The 25127-nt window shown below is 42.1% G+C and overlaps 1 protein-coding gene across 1 annotated transcript in view; it reads right to left on the bottom strand.

Moving 5' to 3' along the window:
• The window catches only part of LOC144828230 (connector enhancer of kinase suppressor of ras 2-like), a 2060726-nt gene that overhangs the window by 298148 nt on the left and 1737451 nt on the right, over nucleotides 1–25127 (bottom strand). The gene's annotated exons all lie outside the window — the stretch shown is intronic.

The following is a 25127-nucleotide window of genomic DNA, read 5'->3' on the forward strand; positions in this document are numbered from 1 at the left end:
TTAATTGTATCTTCTCCGGACGGAATTTTTACTATTAATAATATTAATGCGTGTTTGCTATGTAATCATATTAATACTGGTCTTATTGTAGATAGTACTGCACTTTATATTTATATTTGCTGGTGTTGCACAATTAAGCATTGGATTGCACTTTAGAGATAAATTTGAACTTTAGAGATTATATTCACTTATGCACTTTTTTGGAATCATGTCCTGGATTTATCCTGAGAGATATTTGATGTTTAATACTATGCATTTTTGACAAAAAGAAGTAGGGAAAATAAAACCAGTTTAATTTTCCGCTGATTAATCTGGTAGAAAAATAGATTACTCATGTATTTATACATTTAATATATTGTTTATCTGTTTATATTTTGTTGAAATGCACTGATTTTAAGACTTTAAAATGGCATTATATGCATTATTTCCGATAAGGATACTTGTGACTGAATCAGGAAAGAAGTCTGTTGTTCATGTTTAGGGTCATGTGACCGGAACAAGTGAAAGTGGGTGTTCACCAAACACATATATAAAAATAAGAATGGCGCAGTACTAAAACCGTATGTGAACAAGGGCTCTTGTAGCCCGAAACGTGTCGTTTGTAGGCTGTGGTGAAATAAAGAACTACTTTGCCTGAAGAGCTATGGGGTCCGAGTCTCCTTCTTCGCCGCCGGCGCTGCGGGTTGGAAGTAGTTGGAGTTGTACGCTGGAGATATATATATATATCTATATATATATATATAGCCTAATTACTATGTCGATTGCAGTTGCCCCCAACCCACACAGACAGTTTCCAATAGCCAATCCATGTCAGAATGGCCGACATGGATTGGCTGTCGGAAATCAACATCATGATCCAGATGGCCGAAAAGGCTTCCTTAGGGAATTATGAGCGCTTTCAGATGGGCCAGCGTGCTCCTTGAGCCAGCCGGTTTAAACTCAGACCTCCATCATCATAATATGGCAGTCGGACCTTAAACCTACCATGTCGGATGGAAAGTTTCGGACCAGCGGTCGAAGGCTTTCCGTCTGACATTGTAATCAGGCCCCTTGTTGTTAAATTGGTATATTTAAAAAAACATTAGAAAATTAAAGTATAGATTATCATTTTTATTTTTTTAATAGTTTTATATTATACAAATGTATATAAATATATACATATTCATATATATGTGTGTGTGTTTGTTTATGTATTTATACATATATTGAAATATTACTTAAACATATTTAATTTACATCATATTAATGTTATATGTTAAAATATTTATTATTTCATGTTTTAATTATGAGCCCAATTACAATGTTGGGCAGAAAGCCATCTGACAGCTATTCAGAGGCTTTGCCTCCGACCACCGTACCATAAAACCAGCTGTCGGAGGGAAACCCTCAGGGTGATTCCTCTGGACTTCTGTCGGGCTCAAGGAGCCCATCGGAGTGTTGGAAGGACTGTTAATCCCCAAATGGCGGTGGTGCCTGCATAAACCTGCTAAAACCATTCAAAGATGGCCACCCATGTGCACATATCCATGTGCGCACATGGGTGGCCATCTATGAACGGACTTTAAAACCATTCAAGGATGGGCACTTGTGTGTGTAGATTCATCTGCATGCACACAGATAAGTGGCTATCATTGAATGCTTTTGTTGAACTTTATTAAAAACAATTTAATGGTTACAGCCATTCTTTAGTAAAAGTCTTAAAGGTTGGGACAAACTGGCAACATTTGAAATAAACTTTGAGCAGAACTCTGCTAAACCCAGAAAAGAACGTACCTGATCCTTGTTTTCAGGCTTCAAATATGCTTTTGGCCAAATTCAACTTTGGATGTATGCCCTCACTAGAAATGGTATGACCTAAATAGGTCACAGACGGTACTCTGAACTTACGTGTTTCTGTTGTTATGACTAATCTCCTTTCTTGCAACCACACCAAAACTCTCCATAATATCTCATCATGTTCCAGCTGATCTTTGCCATGAACCAAGATGTGATCTTGGAAAAACAACACATTAAGCAGACCCTTTAGTACCTTCTTCATTACCCTCTAAAAACACAAGTGGCGGATGCCAACTCAAACAACGTGAATAAATCTGTATGCCTCTAAAGGAGTTGCAAACAATGATAGGTGCCTCGACTCAGTGTGAAGTAAAACCTGATGAAACGCAGAGGACAAATCCATGACACTGAGTAACTTTGCATTTTCAATCAAAAACCAATGTCTCAGAAATGTTTGTTACAGGCTCTCTGTCAAACCAGATATGTTTATTCAACCTGCTTAGTTCGCCATACATCCTAATTTTTCACAGGTCCAAGCCACTCTGAGCATTTTGTTTCCTCAATGTCTCCCAGATTCAAAAATCTATCCAATTCTTCTTTAAGAGAATCCAAAATCAAACAAGGAACCTTCCTCACCTAAAAACAAAAGGCACAGTACCCTTTTTCAAAATAATCTTGTGCTCAATTCCTAAGTAATTCAAGCTTGCCTCCAAACACTTTAAAAAACTTGGAATAAACATCAACAGATATTTAATCTCCAGTCAATAAGAACACCTTTTCATGAGAATTGGGATTTAAGGTTATTCCCATGTTCCTCTGATCTCTCCAACCCAACAATTTGTTGCCTCTCTTGGCTGCATAAACCTTTCCAACAGTCTCTTGTTCAGAAAGCTGGATCATTATAACAGAATACCCAAGAACATCAATTCTCATGCCATCATAACCGACTGGAACAATATATGATGGAATAAGATGAGCCTTGTAATTGCGAAACACAACATCCCAGTTCTTGTCGCCTATCGTGGTATATGATGATCCCAAATCAGATCAGCAAATATCGACACTCTCCTTCCAACCACCAAGATCTGGCACTCTGGCATTTCTAAAGGATCACAATCAACCAATCCACCAATCTATCATCCTTCACACTCAATGTATATTTCTTTTCAATCTCTAAGCAGTTGACACTTTGCACTTTAGCACCACAACACACACAAGCATAATGCCCTTTCTTTCCAAATTGTTTGCAAGTGGCAAACCGTGCAGAGCACTCTGGAATATTCAAAAGATGTCATTCACTACCATACCTGAAACATTTAGGGGCCGATTAGGATGGCGGACGGACTTGCGTCCGTCCGCCACCCCTGAGTTGGAGGGACCGTCCGCATGGGCAGCGGCGGTCCCTCCATAGCAATTAGGATGTGACCGCCACCCTGGCGGTCACATCCTGTATGTTTTACATTGCGGCGGATGCTGCTTGAAGCAGCATCCGCCGCAGTGCAAAAAACGAAAGGTGTGCATTTGCATGCACAAAGCGGCAGGCACCGTGCGGTGCCTGCCGCTTCGTGCACGCAAGGGCAGGGGGGTACCATAGGTACCCCCCATGTGCACCCCCCACGCAACCTTCACCCAGGGGGCCCGCAACGGGCCCCCAAAGTGACTGTCCGTATGCTTTTCCACGGCGGAAAAGCCGCCGCGGAAAATCATGACTCACCCTGCATCCTAATATGGCTGGCGGTGTCTGATAGACACCGCCAGCCATGTTATTGCTTTTCCGCCGTGGTCGCCTTCCGACCGCGGCGGAAAAGCGGCGGACGGATTGGGAGACCCACCAGCCATCCTGATTTGGCGGTGGGTCTTTCAGGCCTCCTCGGCGGATTTCCCGCATACTCCGGGCCGGCGGTGGCTTCCGCCGGCCTGGAGTATGCGGGAAATCCGCCATCCTAATGACCCCCTATATGTGCAAACCCATACCAGAATTTGCATTCTCAATGGATGTTCTGTCAACATCTTTTTCCATACCCTTACTTGACACCTTTATTTCAGGAACACTTCCTCCCAATTCATGTTTTTCTTTACCTTTTCTCATCTCACGTACCCACATACTCATATTCACCATTTCTTTTACTATAACTATGGCTTCTTTAAATCAGGATTTCTTGTGAGAAGCCTTTCCCGAACCCTTACATTATTTGACAATTTGATACTGGACCAAGGAATCAGTAAGTTGGCTAGAATCACAAGTGCATGCTAAAGTCTTTAATTAAGGTATGTAACTACCAGTTTTCTCTAATTTTCATTTTACCCTTGTGAAGAACTTGTGTCTTTCAAGAACAATATTAATTTGTGAACCAAAATGCTTCTCAAGAATCTTCACAGATGTATGATACAGATTATTTGGCTCACCTTCGCATGACCAATAGGAATCTCATCCAGACTTTTATACATATTTCTGCCTCCAATCACCAAATTATGTATCAAAACGCTTTGCTTCCTTACACCAGAAAATTCTTCCCACCAATTGCAAGCAAATATGAATCAAATAACTGCTTTCATCTTCTCCATAGTAAAACAGGCTCACCCTTGTCAGATACAAATTGAGGTGGCTGCAACATATTTGCAACTGCCATGAGCATTTTAAAACAAAACCTGAAAAGAAGAAAATCTTAGCCTGAAAAGAAAAATAGTAAACAACTAGTTGAAACAGTTACATTAAGTTCAATTCAATTGGAATTCCTTCCAAAAAAAGGTTTTTTATTTTATAGACTCTTATAATGACCTTGAAAAGATCATACAATATACTGTAGTTGAAGTTAATACAATGTCTGGTTAATCTTGTGAAATACATATTCCACTCAGCTAGACTGTCCTTGATGTGACTCAAACCCTTTTCAAATGGTGTCCAGTCTACTGCAATTCCTTATAGTGCATGAATAACGATGCAAAACGTCCGCATTCAACGTTCCACAGCATATCAGTTTCCATAAAAGATAATGAAGTAACAAAATCTAGCCTGTCCAATCGAAGATTGTGACCATGGTTTGTAAGGGTGACCTGACTTTAGTTCATAACTCGTTGTGTGGCGGCAGCAACATTTAAGCCACAGTCACAAAAGATGTGCCTCTACTCAGTGGCGTGACGTTAGGAAAAACTCAAACACTCAGTGATATCAGATCCAAATGCTACTCCTAAGAATAAGGACTACTTGGCTCTACAGCACTGATGAAGTGGCCCACATATCGAGCACAGCGTGACATCACCAGAGTTGTGGCAAAGATATCCTAAACCATTACAGTTGCCACAGACATATATAAAACCACCACGGAGCCAGTTAATTCCACCTTTCACACTACGTCAAGGCAAATTAAACAGCTTTCCCCAGATGGCAGGAGGAATGGAAGAATTCTGCTCAACAGGCAGCAATCATCGCCAATGATACCAATTCAAAGAACCACTCCAAGGTAAGATTCCAATGAGTTTATTTTGTTGATGTACAGAATCAGACCACCAACGAACATCTGCAGCATCAAGGCAGCAAGTGACCAATTTATATTCAAACTCTAGAACAGATAAGCACATAGAGCCTTATGCTGTAAAAGATGACAGACAGAACTCTACAAGGCAGTAACTCAGAGCACAGGATTATGTAAACAGGGTTCTAAATGGAACCCTGCAGAGCAATACAAACCACACCAGCCTGTTGTTTTGTGGATTTTGTTTGCACTTCTTAGTCTGCAGTCTGATGGTGTTCTGACTGTGGCTGTGCTAAAAACCTCCAGAGGTGGAGAGCAGGTCTGCAAGATAACGAGAGGTGCTGGTTTTGATTGCTCTGTAAATGATGCTGCTGGTTTTAAAATGCAGGCTTGCAAGGGGAGATAATGGGGTTCCATCAGGATGGGGGATGAGGTTAACACATTTGTCCATGCTCTGGATGAAGCATGCTGCAACATGTAGGATGCCTCTGTGGTGTGTCAGTGTGGAGTCTGGAAACCTACAGAATAGTGCATTACCACCATCCACCACCAATGCTAGAGTGGATGACAGCAGGTCTGAAATCGCTTTCTAGAAGAAACAGTTTGACTTTCTTTAGAAGACAGAGCTTGTACCAAAGTGTCCCGTAAGGGTTTGGTGCCCAGGGTGAACTCAAGTGATTTACCATTTGGGAAGAGTTGGGGTGCGAAGCATTTAAGGTTCAAGTCATTGAGCCAGGCTTGAACTGTATCTTGTTTGCTGTGCTTGGCAAATAGTAGGAATTCTGTATTGGTTGTGTTGACCTTCAGGTACACGCTGGACACCCAGTGGTGGATAGAGTGCAAGCAGTGTTTGAAGCTTTTGACTTTCAAGTAGAGTTGTTTATCATCAGCATATTGGGGAAAGTGGTTGCTATTATTTGTGAATAGAACACCTAGTGGCTCCATGCAAAGGTTGAATATGACAGGAGACAGATTGGAAGCCTGTCAGACTCCACATGTGATAGGGATGTTTTGCATCTTGGAGGTGCCAATATGAAAAAAACAGTTTTTCTTTACTCTGCCTGTATATGTGCATGTGTGCCCATTTACATGTGGCCATATTACAATGTTTTTTGACAAAGTAGTAAAAAACAAATCTAGCTTGGGCGCCCTTGCCTCTGCACACATGCACATGCACTGGTGAACATCTTTGAACATTTTTGTTTTATGTTAACAAAAAATATTCTGAGAAAGCATGCAGTAGCAAAACTAACAGATCATCACAAAAGCCAGCCCTGTTGACTTTGCCAATGCTTGTTTGAAACTGGGGTTTTGGAAAATTACAATCGCTTGGAAACATTGACCTATAACAGAAACAGCTGAGGCTTCTATCATCATAAGGGACAAAGAATAAAGTCAGGCATACACTCATTCATTTATTTTTCCCGTGCTCTCAAGAATAGAAATGCACTCATGCAGATCTTACAAAGCAGCAGGGCAGCATTAATTTTGCAACAGACAGTCTGTCTACAACAAGCCGTGGGGTAGAACAGCAGGAAACATCCATCTGCAATGCAAGAATTATATATGCGCGAGCCAAACAAATCCATTGTTGTTACGGTATATTTACTTTAACGGAGACTCCTTTCTACCAAAACTAACCTAATCATAATATTTTGTGTTTGCTTTCTTGGTGCCTCACAGAGTTTTATACATCTCTGCATTCACCAAAATATTTTACTATTAGGAAATTGCAACTACATTTTCATGGCAAAGATTTTCTATGGAGCAAATGTGAAGATGCCTAGATCTTTTTATTCTTCGATAAACTAGCGAGGAAACTCTAAAAATATTAAATGACACCGTGGCCATTGATACTTCTTGTAACCAAACCACTTTTCTCTCTTTTAAGCTATAATACAATTGTCATATTGAAAGAACAGATGAAGTAATAATATTGACTTTCTAAACAACATTGAAGGAGAAGAAAGTGTGGAAAATAATGTACTATCACAAACAGATTGGCATAACCCACAGTATTTTAGCACACAGGTGTTGGGAGTTATTTTTAGAAAATCTAAAATTGCTTACTGAATTGCAGAGAGCTTAACATGCCAATGGATTTATCAAAGGTTTACTAAGGTGCACCTTTGAGATGCTTCAAGCTTGCCTACTTGCAGCCAAGCTATCCAGGGTTGACCATGGGAATAATTTATTGAGACGTTTACTGAGCCCAAGACTGTGGTAGGCGCCTTATTGCCAGTGGTAGATGCATATTAACCACTACTAATAACCCAGGTTCCAACACAAGGTTACTGGAATTATGCATCAGTGAACACCAAAATTATACCCCATGGGTGTCTAAATTAGGTTGAAAGGCAAAATCTACAGCAATGTTGCCATAGTATTACTTCTTTATTTTGCCATTTTTACATATTAACACTTAACACCATCTGAGCAAAAGTTTAACCTCATTACTACCAGTTTATCACCCAAATACAGCAATAGGCAGCTCAAATTAATTAAAAGGAGAAAATTGGCAAGCAACCATTCACACACTCCACACATGTAGTCTCAATTTTCATCCCTCACAAGCTACTGTACTATTTACTTCCCCGTAGCCAACAAGAACTTGGTTTGCTGTGAATCATCTTGTTGCTGTGTGAGACATTTCTCTTGGCGCTATCTCCTGCCTTGACTCCTCTAACATGACTGCAGGTGCAACTTTCACTAATATAGAGGAGTGTGTTTAGCGGCGATAAGTGTGGCTGGAGCAATTCACTTGTGTACTGCATGGCGCTGGAATTTTATTTTCTAAAGTATACTTTTGAATATATCGTGCTGACAGGCACAGCTGCCCAGTCAGTGTGCTGAATCTCTTCTATGCACTCCCCCTTATATTTATAAATGGGATGTGGGCGATTTCATCTCTTGTCTGAGCCTACTTATCAGGAGATTGGTAATCTTCAGGCAAGACACTAGACTCTAGAGCCTCATTGGTGCGCAACCTCATTTTCACGGTGATGCGCACACCAAAAAGAAAACAAAGCAAATAAATAAATTCATCAAGCTTGTGCCTTCTCTTTGTGCATTTCGTCTACTACGGTGATGCACACACCATACAATGTGTGTTTCTATATAATAATACCATATTTCTAGTCAGCCCTGACTCATATTTGGTTTGCAATAGATCCAGTATTTTAGACAGAGTTCAAACATTATCAATTTAATCTGTATATCTACAGTTTGTGCAATTTTCATTTCTTAGGATTTTCCAAGTTTATTTTTCTTCCTTCCACATGGCAGCAGCAAGCATGTCCCAACCTTTACCTTTCTTGAATGACTTAGGGGAGCTAAACATCCCATAGAAGGAATGGAGTAAACTCTTTGAATGTACTGAATTGCTATAGGAGCGGAAACGTTCTCCCCCCATCAGGAAACAGCATGTTCTTCTCCACAATTTGGGAATACATGGCAGGAAAATTATGAATCTCTTCCAAAACCAGACAGAGATGATGAAGACGATAGTGATGAACCAGATGTGTACAAAACACCTTTGTAAAATTAGAAAAACATTTTGGTGGCAAAATCAACACAGTTCTTGAGCGACATAAATGTTTCTGCTGAATACAGGGTAAGGATGCAAGCATTACAAATTATGTAGCTGCTCTCAGGGGTTTGAGTAGCTTGTGCAGTTCTGGTAAACTTAATGATTCCCCCACCAGGAACCAAATTGTACAATGTACCAATAATATCAGAATTCAGAAAAACTTCCTACAAAAACAACCTGATTTACATGAGGCAGTGGAAATAGCTTGATCTATAGAACATACTGCCTTTGTTTAAAAGAAATTCGGTCCACCATTTCTTCGGACCAAGTATCAGAAGTTTATAAAGATAATACAGACAGTGACATGTACAAAATCAAACAGTCTAGTAATCCAAAGCACAAAGCTGAAGGTGAAGTTAAGAGATTAAGGTGTTACCGTTGTGGTAGCTTTAATCATTTAGCTAACTCTGTTAATTGCCAAGCGAGAACAGCTACTTGTAGGAGGCGCAATAAGAAAGGTCACTTTGCAAGGGTATGCAGGGACACACAGAGAAATGATAATCGAGGAGATGACAAGAAACTTGACGATAATCCTCAAACATAAAAAAAATAAAAAATTGAAGGTGAATGGAAGTGAGGTGATTAGTCCTAACAATAAACCTGAATGTGATATTTTCCTAGACGGTAATCCTATTCAGGCTTTTGCAGATTCTTGTTCCCCATTTACTTTAATAAATTTTACCAATTTCAACAAGCTGTAAATAATGTGGTGTTTCAGATTCCTGATATTGCCCCTAGGGGTTACAATAAAGACTCCATTCTTCTTGAGGGTATGTTCAGATCCCGCATAACATTCAAAAAACGTTCTACGGTAGGTAAAGTATATGTGATTAAAAGTAGATCTAATTTGTAGGGTTGGCAACACCAGAAAGAGCTTTGAATAAAGTTGGATCCCAACATCCCCAAGCATGTTTTAGTAGTTAATTTACCTCTCAATAGTGAATGAGTTATAGAGGAATTCTCAGAAATATTCAGTGACAAGTTAGGATTATTAAAAGATTTTCAACATAAGATTAAATTAAAACGTGGACCCACATCTTCTGTACATAAAACCAGACCCATACCTCATCTTATGAAATTACCCTTAGAAAAAGAGCTCAACAGGCTGGAGGCCCGAGGTATTATTCAACCCATAAAAAGCTCAAAGTGGTTGGCCCCGATTGTTATAGCTAAAAAGAGCCAAAGCAATGAAATCCGAGTTTGTGTGGACATACTTGATCTTAATAGGTGCATCTGGGTGGAAAGGCATTCTCTTCTCCGCATTCATGAGATGCTAAGTACTATGGGTGAGGCTGCATGCTTCTCTGTCTTGGACCTCTCTAATGCGTACCACCAGATAAAATTAAATGTTTAATCCCTGTGGTTAATGGCATTTACCACTCCCATGGGTACTTATATGTAATGCAGGATGCCATTTGGGTTGGCATTAGCAGCAGCAATCTTTAAAAATACCATGCAGCACCTATTGGGAGGTACTCCCAACACACTGTGTTTCCAAGATGACGTCCTTGTGTATGGTGCCACAGTAGAGGAACATGATAAGCATCTCAGAATGGTCTTTAACAAACTCAGAGAAGCAGGACTCACACTTAAGAAAGAAACATGCCAATTAGTTGTGTATGTAGTTGAATATCTGGGACACACACTATCCAAGGATGGCTTTAAGCCCAAACTGTGTCTACTAGAGGCGGCTAAAAAAGCAAGTGCTCCATGTAATAAGGATGAATTAAGGTCCTTTTTAGGTTTAGCGGAGTTCATGGCAAAGTATGTAAAAAACTTTGCTGAGCTTCTTACAACTTGAGAGATCTGATGAAGAACCACACTCACTTTAAGTGGACGGATGACCACCAAAATGTTTTGATGGAATGAAGCAGGCCATTATATCAGCACCCTATCTATGTATCTTTGATCACAGTAGGAAAACTATACTTACCACAGATGCCAGCAACAAGGGACTTGGTGCCACTCTCTCCCGATTTACTGATGGCAAGGAAAGTATTGTACCATTTGCTTCGTAAGTCCTTAACAATTCAGAGGCCAACTATTCTGTTGTGGAAAGAGAAGCGCTGGCATGCTTATGAGCTGTCAAGCATTTTAAGTTTTATTTGTGGGGTATTCAATTCGATATCCGTACTGACCACAAACCCCTGATTTATATGTTCTCTTCTAAAGGGTCATGCAACAGCACTCCACGGATCGCTAAATGGTTTGGAAATGTTTTGCTACAAACTGGAATATGTGCCTGGCAACCAGAATAAGGCAGATTACTTTTTATCAAGAGTACCATTGGACATCTTGTCAATTCTTCCTCTATTACCAATGAAGATTTGACTTCAGCTAGTTCAAATGATGGTAATTTGAACAAACTTAAGTCCTATGCCCTTCTTGGTTGGCCTAGTAATAAAAGTGCGGTTGCCAATGACATTAAAGGTTATTGGGAGGTGCGTAATGAAATTAATGAGAGTAACGGCTATGTTTTCAGAAATGATAAGATCATACCCCCACAATTTTAGGAGTCAGAATCATAGATCTAACCCATGAAGGCCACCTAGGCAGGAGCCTTACTAAAGCTCGTGTGAAAGAAATGTATTGGTTTCCAAACATGGATTTTCACACTGAAGTCAAAGTCAAGGATTGCATTATTTGCTCTAACAGTGACAAGTCCAAAATAACTCACAAAGTCCTGTTATCCCCAGTAGCTATTCCAGAAAAACAATGGGGAAAACTAGCACATGACATAATAGGTCTCATCCATCATTGTGGGTTAACAAAACGTTTTGCATTTGTCCTAGTCGACTACCATTCTCATTGGGTCATCACCAAAATGGTCCATTAAGTGACCACTGATTCTCTAATTGCATTCCTCAAGGATGTTTTTTCATCAGAAGGTATACCCGCTACCCTTGTGACGGATAATGGGGTGCAACTAACTTCACATGCTATGACTGAATTCCTCTCACATTTCAACATAGCACATCTCAGGCCAGCTTTATATTGTCCCAGGGCCAATGGGCTGGTAGAGAGAGTCAATCGCAAAGTAAAGGAGTGCACCCAGTTGGCTAGTGTGAATCGTATAAAGGTGGAGGATGCCATTCGAGACATGTTATGGGCCTACCATACTAATCCCAACTCTGTAACTAAGATTTCACCATTCCCTGCCTTGAAACACAGGAAGCCAAGCACCAAATGTTTTCACTGCTGGTTGGGAGTTGGTGTTAAATCAGAATATTCGTCCACTCTGTGTAAAGAAAAAATTGCTCTGCATCAAACTAAGTATAAGAATTATTATGATGTAAAACAAGGAGCTTAGCTAAGCTAAACAAGTAAAAAAAACACTTAGCTGAGGAGGGAGAGTTTCTAAGTATTTCACACCTATGGTCATTTCCATTGTCAAAAAGAATGTTGTTATAATGCAAAATAGACAACGCTGGAGCATGGACAAACTGGTAAAACACAATGTGCCCCATAGTATTGACCTCTCCAGTTCAGGTGGGAGTGACACATCATGGATGTAACATGTAAAAAATTGTCCAATAATCCTGTGTTGCAGCTCGGCTATGCATTGTCCCCGTTTCTCCTCTTCTGTCCCTCTTTTCCTCTCTTATTCTCCTTCTTACCTCTGTTCCTCTCTCTATCTTCTTTCTTCAGTATCTTCCTCCCATGTATGGTTTTGGTTATTCCTCTACCTCTTGTTCCCTAAACTTTTGGAGGGAAGATGTATTGTAATCTTAATGTAGAATAGTATATTCCTTACTCTCCCATCCCATTAGAATAGTGGAAAGTTCTATGAATCTGTCAGTTGCCTGTGAGCTTGCCTTGTAATGTTGACAAGGCTCTACTGAGGTGGTCTGCTGTGTTATGTGGAGCGGTGGAGACGTGAAATAAAACCCATTAAAGAATCTACGCTTCATAAAGAATTTTATTACAACACTATGGTTTAAAGAAATCATAAGTTAGTATACACATTCTCAAGGCCAGACTCACTGGCTTCACCAATATTTGTTTCTGCTAGATTGTGTATTCTCTTCAGCAGTGATAGCTTCAACCTATGATGAATATAAGGAAGCTATAGTACATTAAGGAGGCATTTAATTTGTGCCTCGCTGCTTATGGCCCCTTGTTTAAAAGTCTGTTGAGTAAATTGTTGGGTGAGTGTAAAGAGGAGACGTAGTTTATATTATAATGTCAAAAATCCCTTTTATCATACCAGTAGTCTTCTGTTTTCTAGAGTAGCCCTGTTAGAGTGTCTCTCTGTGTTTTGCTTGGAGACTTTACTAATGTTATTATAATTACATGTTGCTAAATATAATTTAATCTGCTCATTTTTCATGTTGTTCTTCACAATTTGTATGATTTTGAAACTCGAACTGTTTTCTTCAAAACATTATTACATTTACATGAAACATTCCCTATTGTAATTGATTGCAAAGTGCCTAATGCATTGTCATTTTTATTTATAGTTTATGAAGTCTTTTCTATAAATAAAATACCATGATATGCACTGTTAAATATATGCCAAACGTGTACAAATGTTAAGGAAAATTGTTTGATTATTGAAAGCACATAATTGTTGATGTAGGTAAACTCATTAGAAAGGGGTTAAGAGAAATGCCTGCCAAACAACACCTTCTTCATTTGCGCATCTCTTATGGATGCTGGTATGCATTTGCTTTGTATGTTATATAAATTGTGCTGATCCTGAAATGTGTTCTTTACAGTATGCATTGATGAGGTCAGAGTTGCTAGTCTTTTATACATTTTCACGAATAATGCATTTCACGGTTTCTGAAAATTTGGTCATGAGGCCACAGCATTATAAGATGGATGTGTGTGAAATCTATAGACCGGATTCACAAAAGTAAACTTATACTTTTGTGTAAGTTTTGGGGGGCACTAGCGAGCCCGGAGCAAGATGCCTGCGCCTTAGTATCGCTCTGCTGGTCGAGTTAACAATCCGCGTATTATCCGTCACATTCAGCGCCATCCATGACTGTAAACGACTAATACCCGCTTTTGAACTGCTGAGGAGTGCTCCGCTGGTTTAATTTTGGAAATTGGCCGCCTCTAACACCCTATGCTTGGCTGCAATCTACCGGACCACGCTGACTATAAGATGGCAGCCCCCATGACTGCGAGCTACTAATTTCCCCGACCTGCAGGCTGCCTTCTTCGCAAGCGGTACGTCGGGTGCCGATGCCTACTCGGCCTGCTGCCTGATCCTCGACGTGTGGGGAGAGGATGCTGAGGTGCAACTTACCCGATCTGTGACGGGGTGGACGGCCCTTTCGCGGATCCGACCTTGAGGTAGAGTGCCAGCTGGTGCGGCCCTGCCTGCAGTCGCTGCCCCGGTGCTGGGTCCAGAGACGGAGATCTGTGGAGACTGTGCTGGAACTGCGGCCCCTGCCAGGACTGGGGCCCTGCAGTGGTGCGGGGGCGCGGTGCGCCACTTGAAATATATTGCCCCCACCTGGCATTCCTTCCCTGACGACGCTGACCGGAAGTCCCGAATCTGGCCACCTCTGTGACTGCGGCGCAGACATTTTGTGATACGCGGCAGTGAAACTGCTCTCCCTCCGGGAGCGCTTGAGCGGGACACGGCAGACCGAGGTGCATCTACGGGAGCGGAGTGCCCAAACGCAGATAAACTCAGTGAGTGGTGCACCTGGACGCTCCTGACAAATTCACTGTGAATCACGGCGCATATCACGGGGATTATTGCGACCCTGCACTACTTGGGGAACTTACATGCGGCATCGGGAAACGGCCTTTACAACGAAGCCGTTTCCACAAAATCTTTAACCACGCATGCAGTACAACGCATGTGTGGTTACCACTAAAGCCTTTACCACGCATACCTTTACTACGAGGTTTGTAGTAAAGGTATATGTGGTAAAGGTAAAAAATAAAAAAAGGGGGACTTGGGGGGGTCTCCCCCCCAAATAAAAAAACTCACCAGAAGTCACGTCGGGATCTGCACATAATCAGCGTCGTTTAAGAGAAATCGGAAAAAAAAATCAGTTTCCTCTTAACGACGTATGACGTCACCACGCAAGGAGTCGAGGTAAAGGTTATGCGTGGTAAACGAATTCCGTTGTAACGCATGCGTGGTAAAGGCATGCGTTGCAACGGAATTCGTTGTAACGTCATACATTCTGCGGCACCCATTGCTGAGCTAATTCTGTTGCTGCTTGGACCTCTGGGACAATCAGGAGAGTAGTTCACTTTGAATTGTGCCTGCCTTGAGTGCATGAATGTAATACATCCGGCGACTTCACCCTACTGCGCACTCCTTTGAATACCAACCTACCATCCAGCCTTTATATAACCCTGGCTGTCACTGGTTTTGCTTAACATCACCTCCAATCGCCACACTCTCTTCCCAGTACTACTCAATACAGCGCAAGTGGCAATACCACAGCTTCGCCTCATTGCGGCCTGTCTGTGGCTGACACAGGCATGCTGGATGTCGGGCCCTCTCCTAGAAATCGCAACTAGCGCATAGATAGTGCGTTGGAGCTTATCTCACCATCCCCACAGCGACACGACTACGCATGGCGGCAAATATTGTCTCAATATGGGTCGTACAGGCAAACAACAGAGCAGGCTGCAATTTGAAGCTAAAAAGCATACTAAGTCTCCCAGGCCCACTGCCTCCGACACGGAGCTGGACCCAGAACCGTGTGCGACCTCAAAACTGGAGCATATGATGCTCAGCATGCAAAAAAGCCTACAAACTATTGATGCCAAAATTGATCATCTCAATCTATGTGTGGTACAGTGATGCTGAAATTAGATTACAAAAAAAACAAAGCAATTGATAGTCTTGAACAGGTGGTACTACTGAAAATCTGAGAGGGGGTCTCTGAGGGCACGCATCATATGCTCACGGTAGCCACCTTAGCATTCAAGCAAGTACAAACTGATGAGGCTAGGAATGCCTGCTAGGCATTTCGAAACTGGCTCTACGAGCCTGGCAACAAACAGGCAAATGACTCCACGGGCTAAGTCAACACACTGATACACTTAGTTACATGACATAAATCGGGTGTCATGCACACGGACCCCAGGGGGATGGTGAACACGTTTGCTCCCTATTATGCCTTGCTTTGTGGCAATGCTAACACTTGTCTCATCCATTCAACTAATACAAATAACTGCTGCTCAGTTACATACTCTTGACAGGTGCATTTCTGTTGAGGAGATTGCTGAGGCCATCTCTCAGCTTTCCACAGGGAAAGGTCTGGGCCACAATAGAGTTCCCCCTTCTTCCTTTGCTAGTTTGATATTCTAAAACAGCAACTGGTCTCTATAATGAGACCAGAGCAACTGGCTACCTCCTGGAGCTCTTAGAGTAGTCATACATAGTCACTATCCCAAAAGTGGGCTTTCCTGCTCAACTCTGTTCCCTTCTGCAGAGTTATCATAATGATTAATTGTGAAGTCAAAATACTGGCTAAAAGTCTTGTGATGAGACCTACTATGGTCATTGCAGATGTGTTCCATTATGGCTAAAGTGGCTTAATGCCCCGCAGATTGAGACACCACATCTGTAGATTATATAATGCACTTGTGGCTGCTGCCAGCTTTGTGGATCCCTAGGTGTTGACTTTGAGAGGGCTTTGACTGTGTGCCATGAACCTACATATTCCACTTGCGGGAGCATATGGGCTTCAGCCTGCAATATTTGAAATATGTCAAACTGCTGTGCGGCACATCACACACTCATGTGAGAGCTGCGGGAGCCTTCTCTGCATCATTCCTGTTTGAAAGGGAGATGCAACAGAGCTCCCTCCCGTCACTCTTGTTGTGTGCAATGGTGATAGAACACCTGGTGTAGATCTTATGAACTAACTCTTTAATTTGAGGTTTTAAGTGGTCCAATACATATGTTGACTGTCTATTCCTTTACGCTGATGATCTCTTAATATATCCTGACAACCCTCACATCTCTGGGCCGATCATTATGGAGGTCCTTAATATCTTAGGACTCTACTCAGGGCTCCAGGTTAATTGGACACAGAAGGTATTATTTCCCGTAGATCTACTGGATAACGATGAAGAGAACGTGCCTGACAGGAATGACGGCGGTGGAGACTCGATTCCTCTACCTGGGAGTCAATATCTGGGCCACGGTGGCCTTGACTAGAGCAGATAGCCTGGTCCCTTGGCTGGCAGTGACACAGAGTGACATTCAGCGCTGGCCTGCTTTGCTGTTGTCCTTGTCTGGGCTCATTGAAAATGACCACTCTTCCACGACTATTATATACAATGTAAAACTATCCTTACAATATCCCCAAAGCAACCCTCACATCACTCAATTCTGTTCTAACTTCTTTCATGTGTGTGGGGGGGGAACTCCAGCGTGTTGCACTTGCCAAATGCTGTGCATTGACTTATGATGGAGGACTGGCGATGTTTGGCCTGACTTTGTATTGCAGGGCCTCCCACCTATTGTTGACTAACAGTTGGATGTTTAGCTCGTTTATGACCTGGCCTATAAACTGGGTAAAGACTCTTTTCACTATGTTTACGGGGACAAACCGCCACCATATGCTTCCCACATGACTTCAGTGGTACAGGAAATCTGGAAGTTGATACTTAGAGACATTCAATGGGAGGGTGGGTTAATGGGCGAGGTCCCTTTATGGTGTGCCACCTTTCTGCCGAAGGTTACAGAACTGGAGGGCTTTCAGGGTTGGGACTCACTGGGTCTTATTGCTTTGGGACATGTCGTAGGTAGTGCAAGGCTCAAATCATTTGACGAAGTACAAGAGGATTTTGGGTTAGAACGTTCGCAACTCTTCAGATATTTGCAGCTGTGACACACTTTCCAGCCATACTTAACTGTTCATCCTGATATGTCTGTATACAATCACCTTGAAGCCAAGCTGATTGTGGACCCCATCACTGACAGGGTCAGATATCCATTATAAATAAGTCCCTGGTACCTAACACTCCAGATTCCTTCCCAGCCTTAAGGGAGAAATAAGAGAATGGCAGGGAATCTAGACGATGCAGAGTAGATGATGGCCTTGATGGGACCCCAGGTGGTCGCAATCACTGCAAGATTTTGCTTGATTTATTTTAAGTACCTCCACTGAATATCCCTAACTCCACAGCACTGCTGGCATATGAAAAGGGTGGCAGACAGTATGGCGGCAGGTGACTTTTGACACACCGGAAGAGGAGGCAGCAGATTACAGGTCCCAGAGACTCTTGCAGTGGACGCCGCCTACATGCCTGGTTTTGCACCTGGAGGTGCCTACTTAGTTTGCTTGGGGCTCCCGCTGCACGGGACGCACCTGGGCACATCCTTGGGCCAAGACCGGGCCAAGACCGGGCCGTCTGCGCCCGTCTGCTGCCGTTCGAGGCCGTGTTGGGCCACCGCTCTTGGTCCTTTGATTTGGGACAGCATAGACATGTTATATACAAGATACTACGTTTCCATTTAAACCTTGCTTACCTTCATACTCCTTCTACCTTTGTTGTGTTTATTGTGTTTGGGCAAACTAAGCTTTATCTTGAAGACACTCTATGTACGGCGTAGGCTTACTTACATGGCTCCACAAGTTACCTACAAAGACAGCCTTAGACTGCTGAGATAACCGGCTGTAGTAGTCCTAAGGATCTGGTTGCCTGCAAGTATGGGCAAGAGGAAGCTAGACGTGGGCACGCCTGGAGGGGACACAGGTTGCTGTGTCCCCTCCAGGCGCGCCCACGTCTAGCTTCCTCTTGCCCTAGAATCTTTTTTAGCTAGGGCAGAAAATTTCCTGTCAAAGGAAATTGCTCTGACTGAGGAGACTTTCGATGGAAATTATTAATCATCCTCAGGAACCTTTGAGCCACGCTGATTCTTTGTCATTGGAAGATACAGTGGGCTCTACATCTAAAATAAATCCTAGTGCTGAACTGTTGGACAGATTTGATGTTATTCAAGATGAAGTTACACTGTCTGAACCCCCAGTAATAAAGATGAGGGGCGGAGGGAAAAAAGTTGTTCAGCTGCCCAAGAAGGTTACCGGTCCAGTAATGCTGGATTAGATGGTTCTGGGTCAAGTTGTGGTTAAATTACTTACTATATTTGAAGATGTGATAAAATCAGTCTTGACTCCCATTATATCATGGCTTGCAGGGATAGAACCTGTGCTCACTCAACTCATTGAGACTCAACCTAGCCCCTTTTCCAAGAAAGCTGAGGGTATCATGGTGGATGTGGGTGTGGGGATCAGGCAGACGGCTGAACGTGCACCCACAGTCCCCTCTAGAGAGGCTCGTAAGTCCACGGCGCATATTACCACCCCACAGCGAGGTCATGGGGTCAAACGACCTGTACAGGAGGGTCCCCGATCATATAGGGGTCCAGGCTCATCCATAACTGCTGAAGCAACCGGGGGCGATGTGGTTTGGCCCTTGAGCCATGCTTCTGCCCAAAGGGCCCATTGCTTATGTCTCTAATTCAACTAGTCTTCCTCCAATGACAAATGGGGACGGTGTCTATTTTAATCTGCCTCCAGAGTCAGCTCCTCTGGTGGCTATTCTGACACTGGTGTATCACCTATTAAGCATGGTAAAATGGAGACCATGATAGATTTGTTGCAAAGGTTACCCATAGGTGTGACAACATGATAGTAAATGGACACTACATATCACCTCACATTATTATGGCTAGAAGAGTGGGCTGGGTTGGCTCCAATGTAAAAAAAGATAGGGAGGGAGACTGCATTGTGGTTAACCTAAGACATTCTAAACACACGAAAACTATGGTTGATAGCTATCGCAGGCAAGAGTCAAAAACCACAATTAGGGTCATCCCATTCCACTTCTTCTACCCCACTGGCAAGTCGAACCCGATGAATCGGGACCCTCTACCAGTGAGGATATCACAGCTTTTGAACAGACATTCCTTTGACCAATAGATTTTAAACACTCAAGGCTTTAGATAATATAGATTGACAAACTGTATCTTTTGGGGGTTGGCCAACTGTAGGGTTCCCTTTATTATCAGTCAAAGTGCCCATTCCTTTGCCCCTGTCCAACCCCGTCCCCTTTAGTCATCCAATCGTTAGCACCTTCGGTGCTCATGACGAGCTGAGCTCGTCATGAGCCATGGCGCTCCGGTGCTCATGACGAGCTCAGCTCGTCATGGCCCGTGGAACGCTCAGGTGCGGGGAGAATTCCCCTGCTGTGCTGAGCTTTCCACGGGATCCAATGCACCTGTGACGAGCTCAGCCCATCATGAGCACCGGAGCGCCGTAGCTCATGACAAGCTGAGCTCGTCATGAGCATGTGGGCGCTGTGCGCGCCTCCCTCCCCCCCAGCACAGCGGGTGAATAACCTCGCAGCGAAGGGGTAAAAATAATGAACTGGAATAGCACGGGTTTGAGGGCCAAAAGAGATGATGCATACCCATGGCCACATATGGCAGTGATGTCTGGGGTTACAAAGATGTTAGTAAACTGCAGGAGTCTGAGAATAAATTCCTCTGCAAACTTCTAGCAGTACCCACTTGTACCCCGTCCCTTATGGTACATGAGAAACTTGGGCAGGGTTACATTTCTGATCTTATTGCTATGGCACCATTATTGAGCTGGTTGAAAATCTGGTCCAACCCTACTCCTATGTTAAACCAGTTTGTCCTAGAGGACTGTATGAGGCTTGGTGGGGCCCTTGAAATTCCATGGTTGGGCTATGTCTCAGCACAGCTAAAGAATCTAGGGCGTACCAAGCTGTTTACACACCATAGGCAGATGCGCCTCAGTGAGTTGAGACACATAAAATCAGTGTTCTTGGCTAGGAGAATGATAGAAAGGGAAAACAGGGAACTCATTAAGCCCACAATAAGGCAATATTTAATATTGAGCCCAGGGGTTTTAGGACAACCTTACTGGACTTATATTAAAAACCTGCACCACCCTTTCCGCTTAACCAGGTTAAGGTTTAATTTCATTTACTGGTGATTTGTTTTGGAGTTGCCAGTTTTTTAACAGGTGCTTTAAGACAAAGGAAAAACAGACTGAAGCATAAGTGAGATCTTCTTCGTTCCTGTCTCTTGATGAAATTTAAATTCTTTCAGCGCCAGATTGTTTTAGAAATGTTATTGTATTACATTAGTGGCATATATATATATATATATATATATATATATATATATATATATATATATATATATATATATATTCACTGAAAAAACCATAGGTTATAGACCATATATAGTTAGGAATTAGCATTTACAAAACCTTGAAAATTCACTGAAAAAACCATAGGTTATAGACCATATATAGTTAGGAATTAGCATTTAAAAAACCTTATTTTACTCACACAAAACCATTGAAATTCCATATATAGTTAGTTGCACTAACTATATATTGCGCACCCGCAATCCACTGCTGATCATGTCACATATTACATCATTCATGACATGGTCAGTGACATCACTGATGACATCACTGATGACATCTCAAATGACATCACTGATGACATCACTGATGACATCATCCAGTGACTGTGTGTTTCTGTAAAGTTTAAATATGTTTTAGATATTGAAGAATGAGTAGATGTATAACTGTCTGGACGAAGGATTTAGTAGGTGCATGACTGAATGTATGAGTGAGTGATTAAATGTGTCTCACTGAGTGCATGGGTTAGTGACTAAACTGTCTTAATTTGTGCATCATTATGTCTGTTGTTCTGTAAACTACTGCATGTGTTGATCAGTAGCTATATGATTAACTATATGGGTTATTGATTGATTGTCCAAGTATTTGTATGGGAGACTGAGTGTGTGTGTGGCTGGCTGGGAGGTGTGTGACTCTGTGCAGATCAATGTGTACTTGTATCAATGATTGTATAAGAAAGTAAGTATGTGTTACTATATGTTTGAAAATGTAAGGTGCTCTATGTTTAACTGTATAGACAAGAAAATGGAAGTGTGATTGATTCTTTACAGGACTGACTAGGTGTGTGAGTAACTCCATGGATGAGTGGCAGAGTGTGAGTGTCTGTATAGGTGTATGAGTGCATATGATAGTGTTGTAAAGATGAGTGATTGTATGTATGAATGATTGTATGGGTGAATGAGTGAATGTGTGTGTAGACGTAGGAATCAGTGAGTACGTATGTAGTAACTAGTATTGGTGTGTCAATGGTTTCAAAAATTATACTCTGTATTTAACACTGGGTGAAACAGAGGTTATATTAAAATGTGAGGAGATGCATTGTATTGTCACATGAATGATATCATCAGTGATGTGGTCATTGATGTCAAATGAGATGTCATCAGTGATGTCATCAGTGATGTCATTTGAGATGTCATCAGTGATGTCATCAGTGATGTCACTGACCATGTCATGAATGATGTAATATGTGACATGATCAGCAGTGGATTGCGGGTGCGCAATATATAGTTAGTGCAACTAACTATATATGGAATTTCAATGGTTTTGTGTGAGTAAAATAAGGTTTTTTAAATGCTAATTCCTAACTATATATGGTCTATAACCTATGGTTTTTTCAGTGAATTTTCAAGGTTTTGTAAATGCTAATTCCTAACTATATATGGTCTATAACCTATGGTTTTTTCAGTGAATTTCAATGGTTTTTTAATAGCAAATATCATAAGCTGTCGAATGTCAAGTACGTGGTAAGTGAAAACATTTTCGTGTTTATGCACACTGATCTGCTTTGAATGGTGCCCCCCCCCCTCATTTCTATTAGGAGTACTCTCTCTTTGCAGATAGTGAAAGGTAGTTAACGCAGGCCTTTGCCCCCGTTGTAATCCGTCGTGCCTGCTTCTCTCTCCATTTGATTGATTGTTATCCAAGTATTTACTGTTTTAGAATTAGTTCTCTTTGGTTCATTCTCTATTTACAAACAAACACAGAGTCGCAATACTCTGTTTAGTCTTTGCAGATAACGAAAAATCGTGTAAAAAAAAAGAAAAGGAATCGAGCAAAATCAGTAGGCCACTAATGGGATCTCTTTTTGACCTCGCTAAAATAGAAACATTAGGAACAACCCCTCATGACAAATACAAAACTAGTGAGATGAACTGAACTCCACACAATGATGGCTGCAAAACAGCTCGGCTCCGCCACCCACCCCGCCCAAAATAACGATAAAGAGCGGCTGCCATGATTGGTTGCGGAATGGCCACAACGGAGCTATGAAATGGTGCTGCTCTCATGCTAACCCCAGCTTCGGTCTGAAACATCCAGAAACACTGTAGACTACCAATTCGATCAGTTCCGGTAGCGCCCCAATGTAACCCGGTAGAGAAGAACTAGCCCTCCCCTCTTTGACTGATGGTTCTTGTTGCCTGTCCCTTCTGTTGTCATTTAACAGAACTATTTAGCCTGCTGAAAGGGGTTGTGTTTCGACCGCTGGTTGGTGGAGACATTTTGACTATATTCTGGACCTGCGTTGTCGCGTAATGCGTCATATGACGCGCCGCGTTAGCGCATCCGGAAGTCATCCGGGGCGCGCAGCGCGTAACGTAAGCATAACAAGTCATGTGACTTGTTAATAAAACTTTTCATTGGTTCATTTTACTTTTCTTATTCTAATGATGAAAGCCTTGGTCATATCACCTAAAAATTACGCTTTTAATTACTTCCGAACATTATTTTCTCTTAAATATATGTTATAATGTTCCAGGCTAATGTACTTTCCCGGAAATTTTACAACTGTCCTGCAAGTAAAATATATTCTTTTTTCGAGAAAAAGAGCGTTTCTTCGTCCCATGACGGAGCCGTTGAGCAAAAGAGGGTCGACCTGCTGTCTTAGTCGCCGATACGCCTGAATATGAGATTCTTATCGATCACTTTATGTTGCAGGAATAGAAAACACAACAGCCCTTGACCATTTATCTTTACTGCGTTCCTTCGTATTATACCTTTTACCCTTCATGTAATTGGTCTGCTTTATTTCACTTGCCTTTTAATGATTCTAAAACAGTGACTATTATTAAAAACTTTACCAATGTATACACTACTACCATGTTTTCTTTTAAAAACCTTTATTGTGAAAATTTCATTATACAAATACGAGCCTATAACCACGTGGGCCTGCCACGGAGCAAACTGTAATCGTATATGATGAATAGACATTTACACTGTAGAGGAACGTAACGGGCGGGCCATTAGGTTGCAAAAACTAAGGTGTCTAACAGTTACGGAATCGGTGGACGTACATTTTATAATTAAAATACGACAGGGCCAGTTACAATAAAATTATCTAGATATACATTTGCGGGCAAGTACCATAGGTGACGTTAATTCGAATTTTCAACAGTACAGTAATCAATAACACATCAGAACTTAATATCAATAGGGATGTCGAAATATTCAATCAATTCTCGTCCCCGCCCGCCATGTGCTTCAAAACTGCATACGTATCTCGTGATATCAAGGTTGTGCAACCAGTACACAACAAGGAGTTACGAGTCCCATTTATTCCGGCGCCATTTTGGGCGAGGACGGGCAGGTCCAGGATATAGTCAAAATGTCTCTACCAACCATCGACTATGATGATGTTCATATGCTGTATTTATTAGAGTAACACTCATCTGCCCACATGAAATTAATTTACCACAATCTAAACATGTCATTTTAATCTTCCCAAAGTTCTTCTAAATATTTGGGACCGTTTCCCTTGCCTCTGAAGCTCTCAGTGCCACTTCTTTAATGAATGTACTAGCAGGTCAGGGGTTCTCCTCCAAATCTCTCTTTTATGCAGCACTATAATTAATTGGTGCCACCTCTCCATATGACGATGCATGGTATAGTTACCACAACCATATTTTTTTTCGGTTCCTCTGGAGAGTTCATCGTGGCAGATGAAGCGTGTAACATACCGGGCATTTACCTTTTTTTGCATGTACAGGAAAGGAAAAAAAAATCGAGCGTCCGAGTTCTAAGGTGTCCCAGGGCCATTTTAGTGGACCAGGCCCAAATCCAAAGAACAGCCATCTCACAGGCTAATGGGGCGACCCACGCCGAGTTTCAGCATTGTAGGATGACCACACAAGTACAGCAACTTGCTAGACATCACCTCGGTGCCATCCGGATCTCGGCGCCCCACTGCAGATGAAGTGCCTCTCAACTATGAAACCACCACGGTGACATCCGGATCTTGGCGCGTTGTGCTGCCTTCGGCCTATTCGCACATCGGTCCGCTACTGACGCCATCTCACAGGCTAATGGGGTGACCCACGCCGAGTTTCAGCATTGTAGGATGACCACACCAACTTGCTAGACATCACCTCGGTGCCATCCGAATCTTGGCATCTCAAC

The sequence above is a fragment of the Lissotriton helveticus genome, chromosome 4_1 (assembly GCF_964261635.1).
Source record: "Lissotriton helveticus chromosome 4_1, aLisHel1.1, whole genome shotgun sequence".
Taxonomy (NCBI): Eukaryota; Metazoa; Chordata; class Amphibia; order Caudata; family Salamandridae; genus Lissotriton; species Lissotriton helveticus.